We start from the raw sequence: 10,734 nt of genomic DNA on the forward strand, positions 1-10,734 counted from the left end.
AATCGGGATGGGTGTGTCAGAGGCAATGAGATTGGCACCGGATAGAGCAGGGTTTAGGGCTGTTGTACATAGGGTCACTATGAGTCGCAAACGACTCGACAGCACATAACAACAACAACAATTGCTAGCATAACTATTTGGTAGTAGAGAGAAGTTTACTAATTATGAAACCATTTACTAAACATTAACATTTCAGTGAAAAAGCCCTAAATATTACCTCTAATATTTATAATTTTTTATCTTATATTAGATAATAATTTTATATATTTCTAATTATAATATCTTTTTAAAAAAATATTTTTAAAGGCAATTAAATGAAAAAAAGAAATTTACCAGGGTATAGCCTAAGTCTTCTCCAATTATAAACTATACTAATACAACCAGTAGTAATACCAACTAATCAGATATGTTCTCTTTTTTTTACTAATCATTTTATTAGACTTAAGACTCTGACCTTTCTTATACTTTCTTTCATCTTCCTTAATAAATCTTCAAAAAAATAAAAGCTCTTTTAAAAAATGCAATTATAACTGGCAAGTCAAGCTAATCTTGGAAAGCAATGCATGTTCAAAGTCTAGTTTTGATTGTGAAGAGTCAAAGGTCACTCGCTCAGTTATGTGTGTTAGAGAACTAGAAGCTAGACTGTGTTCTCTGAGAACTTGGTTAGATTCAGGACTTCTCTAGAAATTAATCTTGTACTTTGGTTTGTATAGCCTATTCCAGATTATGGCATTTTAAAGTCAAATTAAATCTAACAAAGATTAAATCATATTAAACAAGAAACAAAATTTGATATTGAGCCTATCCCCCATGAATTTAAAAGCCAGCTCAGGAATAGATTTGTGGTCTTGAACACTAATGGATGAAGACCAGATGAGCTGTGGGAAGATATCAAGAATATCATTCATGAAAAATTTAAAAAGTCATTATAAAGTTGGAAGAAGAAAAAAAGACCAAAATAGATGTCAGAAGAGACTCTGAATATTGCACCTGAACACCAAGAAGCCAAAGCAAAGGGAAGAAATCAGTAAGTTAAGGAGCTGAATAGAAGATTTCAAAGGACAGCTCAAGAAGACAAGGCTAAATATTGAAATGTGCAAGGAGCTGAAGTTGGAAAATCAAAAGCATTTTTTAAGCTGAGAGAATTAAAGAACAAATTCAAGCAACGAATTGCAATGTTTAAGGATGCTATGGGCAGCATATAAAATGACTCAGGAAGCATGAAAAGAAAATGGAAGGAGTATACAGAGTTGTTGCACCAAAAAGAATTGGCTGACACAAGAATTTCAAGAAACAACACGTGATCTAGAGGAAGTGGTGATGAAGAAGGAAGTTCAGCCTGCTCTGAAGGACTTGGCAAAAGTAAAACGCCAAGAGTTGATGGAATACCAACAAACAGATGCTGCCCTGGATGTGCTCACCAAGAAATCTGGAGGATAAGTACTTAGGCAACTGACTGGAAGAGATCCATATTTATTCCTATTCCAAAAAATGTGAACTGACAGAGTGTGAAAATTATCAAACAATATCACTAATATAACACACTAGCAAAATCCTACTGAAGATTATTCAGAAATGTCTGGACATATAACTACCAGAAATACAAGCTGGGTTTAGAAGAAGTTGTGGCACTAGAGACATTATTGCCAGTGTCGGATGTATCTTGGAAGAAAGCAGAGAGCAAAGATATTTGACTGTGTGAATTATAACAGATGTGGCTAAACTTGATGAAAATGGGAATCCTAGAACACTTGATTGTGCTTTTGTGAAACCTATATTTGGACCAGGAAACAGTCCTCAGAACAGAGCAAGGAAATACTGCATGATTCAAAATCAGGAAAGGGATGCATCCTGTCCCCATACCTTTTTGATCTGTATGCAGAACAGATCATTCAGGAAGCAGGGCTTTTTGAAGAGGAATATGGCATCAAAATTGGAGGAAGACTAATCAAGTTATATGCAGATGACACACAACCTTGTTTGCTGAAACTGAAGACAACAAGAAGGGTTTGCTACAGGAGGTCTAAGACTGTAGTCTTCAATATGGATTGAATCTCAATATGAAGAACACAAAGATTCTCACCACTGGGCCAATTGGTAGCATCATGACAGATGGAGAAGAGATTGAGGTTGTTAACAATTACAGTTTGCTCTCTGCTCCACAATCAACACTCTTAACACCAACAGTCAGCAAATCAAAAGACAAATTGCATTGGGGAAATCTACTGTCATGGACCTCTCTAGATTGCTGAAAAGCAACGATGTCAGTTGAGAGACTAAGGTGTGCCTAATCCAGGCCATAGTCCTTGCAATTACTTGCTATGCATCATAGAGCTGGACAATGACTAAGGATGACAGAAGAAGAATCAATGCCTTCGCGTTGTGGTGCTGGAGAAGAGTCTTGAACATACCATGGACTGCCAAGAAAACAAATAGGTCTGTCTAAGAGAGGGTGAAACCAATTTTCTCCTTGGAGGTTAGGATTCTGAAGTTCCATCTCATATACTTTGGGCACATGGCCAGGAGAGACTGGTCCTTGGAGAAGGACATCATTCTTGGAAGGGTGTAGGGAAAGACAATACAGGAAAGGAAGACTCTGGATGAGATGGATTGATACAGTAACTGGGGAAAGGGGGTTGATGTGTAAGAATTAGTGAGACTGGCTCAGGACAGGGAAGGGTTCAGAGCTGCTGTACATATAGGTTCACCATTAAGGTATTTGACACCCCAATGGCACAAGGTTCAGCATCACAACAAACCCAGATTGCCTCAGTACAGCAAATTGACAGAAGAGAGCTGTACCACTTAGAAGAATGTTCCTCCAAGATATAATAATAATTTACTTTAAAATACAAAGGCCCTCCATGAGGTCTTGTTGATGCTAAACAAGAGGCTTAAATAAAAACCAACCAATATGTTGTTGCTATTTGTTGCTACTTGCTGTTGAGTTGCCTGTGACCCATACATATCAATTCTCCTTCTATCCTCTCTAGTCATTGTCAACTCTCTGATGCATAACAAGTGATAGCAAAGACCATGACCTGTATCAGATGCACCTTAGTCTCCAGAGAGACACCATTGCTCTTCAGTACTTTGGAGAGGTGCCTAACAGCAGACTTTCCCATGGCAATACGTCTTCAATTTACAACCTCCAAAAACCTATTGTAGGGTCAGTTCAGTTGGTTCCAACTCAACAGCAGTGAGTGTGAATATAGCAGTTATTGCTTCCCAGACAGCATTCCAAAAGCAAAAAGTCAAAACAAAGTTATATATAAATGAGAACCTCTGCAGCTCCTCTGACCTGGAGTCTGATCTGAACCTAAATGAATGCTTGGGGAGAGCCCGTAACTCTCCCCTACATGTATCTGCCAAGTACTGGGCATTGACAAATAAAATCGTAAGTAATTCTCTTCTTTTCTTGCAATTTCTATTTTTAGTAAAGCTATAATAATAAAGAAAAAAATTAAAGCATGCATAATCTTGCCTCCTCAATGCAATTATCTTTGTTTCTACATGCTTCCTTCCAGGCTTTGTCCAGATGTAGCCAGGTTTTTACATAATTGTCATTGCAGTGCACGTGCTTTTTCATTTTATTTTTGCTCCTTTTATAGCAACATTTGTTCACACTGTTTTTATAACCTCCTTAGTTATTATGGCTTCATATTCTTTTCAGTTGGTGTATCATTTACTTAGTCATTTATCTATTGCCAGACATGTAAGTTGTTTAAAAAATTTTTTTTTCCCCATCCAGCTACAAAAGCTGTGATGAGTTTCTCTGGGTTTATGCTGGGTTTTGCCATCATTTCCTTAAGACAACCCCAAGAATAAGATTACTGTGGCAGATTTTCTAAAGATGGCCACAATAGCACTTCATATTCCCACGGCCTTTTTTGTAATATGAACTTCTTGGTCAACCTTGAAGCGGGATGAGCTCTACGAGTGTTTTGAACATTAGAGCATGTCAGTCGTGAGGCTGTGCCTGCTTGTGGCCTGAACGTAGCCTTTCCTTGACCTGGCATCATCTCCTTCCTGCTCCTATTGTTGTTAGGTGCTGGTGTGTATGACTCATAGTGACCTGGCGAACAGCAGCTCAGAACCCTGTCCTATAATGGACTATCTCACCTTCCCTGACACACTTGAATCCATTGTTGCAATCACTGTGTTGATCCAGCTTGTTGAGAGTCTTTTTCTCTTTGTCCATCCCCCTAAATTTTTTTTAATCTTTTTTTAAAACTGATATTTTAATGAACGTTTACAGAAAACTTGGATTTCCATTCATTTATTGTTGAACATTTTCCTCTCTAATCCCCCCCAGTTCACTTTCTTCTTTAGATTCTTTCACTGTTGCACAATTTTCTCCCTCCCCCCTGCCCCCCACCCCACCCTACACCGTCCTCTTTGCTATGCACCTCTTATTCTGGACTGTTGTCATGCAAATAATACCTAATCAGGTATTTCTTTTAGACAGTTCTTTTCCTCATATATTTCAATTCAGTGTTCATTATTTATCCCCTCTTTTCTTAGTTCCCCCAACCCCCATGTCAATCCTGTTTTATAACAATGGTATTATGCAATATTTGGCCTTTTGGACTGAGATATTTCACAAAGCATAGTATAGTCCAGGATCACCCTTTTTTTTCTTTTTTCATTAAACTTGTTTTAATAGGTCTCACAATTCCATGACAAATTATTGATCAGTTTGTTTCCTTTTAAAAAGTACTGATTAAAAAAAACAAAACAAAACAAAAAACCACCAAAACTAATAACTTGAAACTACCACACAAAAAAGAAATGGGGCAAAAACATTCCTTTCCTTTTGAAGGTTACAATGCATTGTTATCATTAACCAGTCTTTTACTATTAAACTTAAATGGCCAATTGAGACAATACTGTGACAATTCTTCCACCACTGATTAAAACTGGGGTGTCAAGTGTTATGGGTAATATTAATTTAGCCTTCTGAGTTTTCTGAGCAGATTTGGTGACCTTGCCAGCTCCAGCAGCCTTCTAATCCACTGCTTTGATGACACCCACAGCAACAGTCTGCCTCCTGTTACAGAGAGCAAAACGACTCAGAAGAGGGTACTTAGAGAAGCTCTCCATGCACGTGGGCTTGCCACGAGCCGTATCAACAATGGCAGCATCACCAGATTTCAGGAATTTGGGGCCATCGTCCAGCTTCTTACTAGAACAGTGATCAATCTTCCTTTGAGCTCAGCAAACTTGCAAGCAATGTGAGCTGTGTGACAATCCAGCCCAAGTGCATAACCAGGACAGATTTGGCCAGGATGGTTTAAGATGATCACCTGAGCAGTGAAGCCAGCTGCTTCCACCGGCAGGTCATTTTTGCTGTCACCAGCCATGTTGCCATGTCGAACATCTTTCAACAGAGACATTCTTAACGTTGAAGCCAACACTGTCACCAGGCAGAGTTTCACTAAAAACTGCATAGTACATTTCAACAGACTTTACTTCAGTGGTAACATCAACTGAGTCAAATCTGACCACCATGGAGGCTTGAAAACTCCAGTCTCAAATCTGCCCACAGGGACAGTATTAATACCACCAACCTTGTAGACATCCTGGAGAGGCAGACTTAGGGGCTTATCAGTTGGACAAGTTGGTGGCAGGATGCAATCCAAAGCTTCAAGCAGTGTGGTTCCACTGGCACTGCCATCCTTCCAGTTGACTTTCCATCCCTTGAACCAAAGCATGTTAGCACTTGACTCCAGCATGTTGTCACCATTCCAACCAGAAATTAGCAAAAGGCTACCATGTCAGAGTTGTCAGTTTCTTGATGTAGGTGCTAACTTCCTTAACGATTTCCTCTTACCTCTTCTGGCTGTATGGTGACTCGTTGGAATCCATTTTGTTAACACCAACAATCAATTGCTTCCCACCCAGAGTGTAAGACAGATGGGCATGCTCATCGGTCTGCCTGTTCTTTGAGATATCAGCCTCAAATTCACCAACACCATCAGAACAATTAGGACAGCACAGTCAGCCTGTGATGCTCCTGTAATCATGTTTCTTATAAAGTCTCTGTGTTCTGGGGCATCAATGATGTACTTGCTGGTCTCAAATTTCCACAGGGAGATATTAATGGTGATGCCATGCTCACGTTCAGCTTTCAGTTTATCCAAGACCCAGGCATATTTGAAGGAGCCCTTTCCCATATCCACAGCTTCCTCAAGTTTCTCAACAGTTCTTTTGTCGATCCCACCACATTTGTAGATCAAGTAGCCAGCCAGTCGTGGTGGACTCACCTGAATCTACATGTTCAATGACGATAATGTTGATACGGGTCTTCTTTCTATTTTGGCTTAGGTTTTGTGATGGTATTCACCAAAACCTGTACTCTGTTGACAAACCCTTTGCAAAAAACCAGGGTTATCCATTTTGTACAATATTTTGTGAGGTCCTTATTTTTCAGTGCTGCATAATATTCCATTGTGTGAATATACCACAGCTTCTCTATTCATTCATTTATTGATGGACACTTGGATTGCTTCTATCTCTTCGTTATTGTGAACAACACAGCAATAAAGATGGATGTGCATATATCTGTTTGGTTCTGGTTTCTTTAGGGTATATTCCCAGTAGTGGAATTTCTGGGTCAAATGGTATTTCTATTTCCAACTTTTTGAGAAAATGCCATACTGCTTTCCTTAGTGGTTGTGCCATTTTACACTCCCACCAACAGTGAATAAGGCTTCCCATTTCTCCACAACCTTGCCAGCATTTGTTGTTTGCTGTTCTGTTGAACTTTGCTATTGTTACTGGGGTGAGATGATATCTCAAAGTCGTTTTGATTTTCATTTCTCTTAGAGCTAGGATTTTGAACATTTCTTCATGTGTTTGTTCGCCATCTGAATGTCTTCTTTGGTAAAGTGTCTGTTCATATCCTGTGCTCATTTTGCAATTCAGTTGTTTACCTTTATCTTGCTGAGGTGCTGGAGTATTACATTAATTCTAGAGATAAGTTCCTTATCAGACATGTCATTACCAAATATTTTTTCCCCAGTCTGTTGCTTTCCTTTTTATCCTGTTAGAGAAATTTTTGGAGGTGCAGAGAGATTTGATTCTTAGATGCTCCCATTCATCTATTTTATTCTCTCCTGGTTGTAGGTTTTTCTGGATGCTTGGGAGACTGTTCATGTTGTGGATTAGTGTTTCTAGAGTTCTCCCAAGCTTTTCTGTGATGAAGTTTATAGTCCTTGGTTTTAATCCTTAGTCCTTGATCCACTTTGAGTGGGTTTTTGTTTATGGTGTGAGGTATGGGTCTTGCTTGAGTTTTCTGCATATAATTTTCCAGTTTTGCCAACACAATTTTTTAAAAAGGCTTTCATTTCCCCATTTAACTGATTTCATCTTCTTGTCAAAAATCAGTTGACCATAGGTAGATGAGCTGATTTTTATAATGTCAGGTTTTTTAGAGAGTGTTGGATTTTCTTGCTATTCTTTTTCAATTTGTTGGAGATTTTGGGTTAGAGAGTCAATTATCATTTATTTTTCTAGCCTTTTGATGTGTTTGATTTTTGCTATAAATTGACCTCTGATTACTGCTTACACTGTTTCCCAGAGGTTTTGGTAAGTGGTGTTTTCACTGTCATTTGTTTCAAGAAGCTTTTTAATTTCATTTTTAATTTTTTCTATTACCCACTCATGTATAGTTTTTCTCTTTTATCCTCATTATTAATTTCTAATTTTGTAACATTGTTGTCTGAGAAGATACTTTGTATTATTTCTATGTTCTTTAATTTATTGATGCTTGCCTTGTGACCTAAAATGTGATCTATTCTGGAGAATATTCCATGCACATTGGGAAAGATATACTGTGCTTTTTGGTGGGGTGCTTAGCCTGTGTATATCTATGAGATCAAGTTGGTTTATAGTGTGGTTTAATTTTTCAGCATCTTTGTTGAGTTTCTTTCTGGTAGTTCTAGTCTCCTGCTTCTATAGTGGTGTCATATATATTTTTGTTCAGTTCTGTTAATGTTTGCCTTGTATATTTTGCAACTCTATCATTCAGTGCATGTTGTTGTTGTTGTTATGTGCTGTCGAGTCGCCTGCGACTCATACCATAGATATTTAATATTATTATGTCCTCTTGTTCTATTTTAAGTATTATGGAGTGACATTCCTTGTCCTTTGTGACAGTTTTTGCATTAAAATCTATTTTATAATAGATTAATATTGCTGCTCCTGCTTTCATCTTGTTGCCATTTGCTTGGTATATTTCCACCCCCCCTTTTATTTTTAGTCTTCCTTTATCTTCAGTTTTCAGGTGTGTCTCTTGTAGACAGCATATTGATGGGTTGTTTTGTGTTTTTTTTAAAAAAATCCAATCTGTTAATATCTTTTTCTTCAGTGATGTATTTAAGCCATTCACATTCAGTCTAAATATTGAGAGGCTAGGTTTGCTATCATTTTGTTGAGTTCTTTTTGGTGTTGTTGCTGGTTACTTTGGTGCATCCTGCTTTCTGTGGCACCTCTGTAAGAAGGATGTCTCTCCGTGTTTCCTGCAACATTGGTCTGGTTTTTACAAACTCCCTTAGGTTCTGCTTTTCTGAGAATATCTTTATCTCTCCATATTTGATAGACAGTTTCACTGGGTACAGTATTCTTGGTTGACAGTTGTATTCTTTGAGTGTTCCATATATGTCATACCATTCATTATCTTCTTGCTTCCATGGTTTCTGTTGAGAAATTGGCACTTAATCTTATTTGCTCTCCCTTATAGCTTGTTCTTTGCTTCTCTCTAGCTGCTTTCAGAATTCTCTCCTTATCTTTCATTCTGGCAAATTTTATTAAGATATGCCTTGATATTTTTCTTTTGGAGTCTATTCTATATGGTGTTCATTCAGCTTCTTGAATATATATTCTCTAATTCTTCATTGTGCCTAGAAAGTCTTCTTCTAGTAATTCTTCCACAACTTACTCAGCTTTTTCAGGTGCCTTTACCTGCTTCTTCCTGTCCTGGAATTCTGATGTTATTTCTCTTGATGGTGTCCCACATTATTCTTAGGCTTTTTTCTTTTACCTTCCTTTTTTATTTTGCTTTTTGTTCTGGCAGATCACTGTGATAATTCTACCTTCCATTTAGCTGGTTCTGTGTTCCATCTCTTCAACTCTATTCATATGTTCCTCCAACATGTTGACAGCATCTGAAACATTGGTCCTCATATTCTGAATTGTGGTTTCTTGTTTTTCCAGAGCTTCTAATGCCTCATTTATTTTATTTACATTGTCATGGATTGTTGTTTTAAGTTTCTTGTGGATTTTGCTTGCATAGTTGTATAATTTTTCGAGTTTGTCTTTTACTCATTGAAGATATTCAATCATTGTTCTTTTGAATTCTGTGTAAGAAAGTTCCATCAGACTTTCTGGCTTCAGGAAATTAATTATCTGTCTCACTTTTTGGGGGTGACATCTTGTTTTGAGTTTGTGGAGGGTATGAGGTAGTCTGCTTCTTCTGTGATATTGCTGTGGTAGAGCAATGCTTACCACATGCTTGAGGCCTTAGCAGGCTCTTGGTCTGAAAATGTTGGCTAAGGAAGTCATTGTTCTAGAAGAGGGTAGGGCAGCCACCCTGCCTGAGTTTCTTTCTGAAATCTTGACTCAAAGAATGGCTTGCTTCAGTTGGGGAGAGTTATGATCTGTGAGGTAACAGCTGCAGCTAGGCAGGTCCAAGGTGCCCAGGGCTAAAGGAAGCTCAAGCTCTGGAAAGCAAGAGGTAATGGGATCACCTGTGATATTGCTGTACCTGGCACAGTTCAGAAGGGCAGCAGCGGGTGGTCCTCCAGGCACTAAGGTGTCCAGGTGGCAGGGCCAGGTCCTCCAGATGGTAGAGCTGGGCTTCCAGGTGGTTGATGGGAGTGTCTGGTAGTGGGGCTGCAAAGGCAGATGCTCCAGGTGGTGGGACCACGGTGTCCAGGATGCTAGTGGGAGCTTCAAGGTGGTGCAGCCAGGTCCTTCAGGTGGTGGATTTGGGGAACTAAGTGGCATGGCTGGGGCCACCAGGTGGAGGGGCTGAGGCCTCCAGGCAGCTGAGCCATGGTCTAGTGCTCCAGGCAGGAGAGCAGTCCAGGCAATGCAACACTAATAACCTTTCAAGAAAGGTACCTAGTTAATCAACTGGAACAGATCCATGGCTGCTGCTGATGTGGCAGCTGCTGACAATGCTGCTCCCCCTACCTTTCTAAGCATGATGTCTTTTTCCAAGGAATAGCTTCTCCTAACAACATGCCCAAAGTTAAGTTTTATCATCTTTGCTTGAAGGAGCACCCTAAATGAACCTTCTCTGAGATATATCTGTTTGTTCTTTAGGTAATCCATTGGATAGTTACTACTCTTCTCCAACATCGAAGCTTAAGGGCATCAATTCTTCTTTTGTCATCTTTATTCATTATCCAGTTCTCAGGAGCATAGCAAGTGATTGGAAAGACCATTGTGTGAATCAGGTGCACCTTAGTCCTCAAACTAACATCATTGCTCCTCAGTAGTTTGGAGAGGTCCCTGACTACAGACTTTCCCAATGCTATACTTCTTTAGATTTTCTAACGGCTCGTATCAAATGTATTGATTGTGAATCTAAGGAAAATTAAGTAATTGACAATTTCAATATTTTCTCCATCTATCATGATGTTGCCTTGAGGTCTTGTGATGGTGATGATAATTTTTGTTTTCTTGACATTGAAATGCAATCCATATTAAAGGCTGCAGTGTTTGATC

The 10,734-nt window shown here is 38.9% G+C and overlaps 1 pseudogene; it reads right to left on the reverse strand.

The window, feature by feature from the left end:
• Nucleotides 1-10,008, reverse strand: part of LOC102864637 — a 20,873-nt pseudogene extending 10,865 nt beyond the window's left edge.
• Nucleotides 10,009-10,734: the final 726 nt, after the last annotated feature.

This window comes from Elephantulus edwardii, unplaced genomic scaffold, assembly GCF_000299155.1.
Source record: "Elephantulus edwardii isolate Elephantulus edwardi_28Jun2011 unplaced genomic scaffold, EleEdw1.0 scaffold00157, whole genome shotgun sequence".
Classification (NCBI taxonomy): Eukaryota; Metazoa; Chordata; class Mammalia; order Macroscelidea; family Macroscelididae; genus Elephantulus; species Elephantulus edwardii.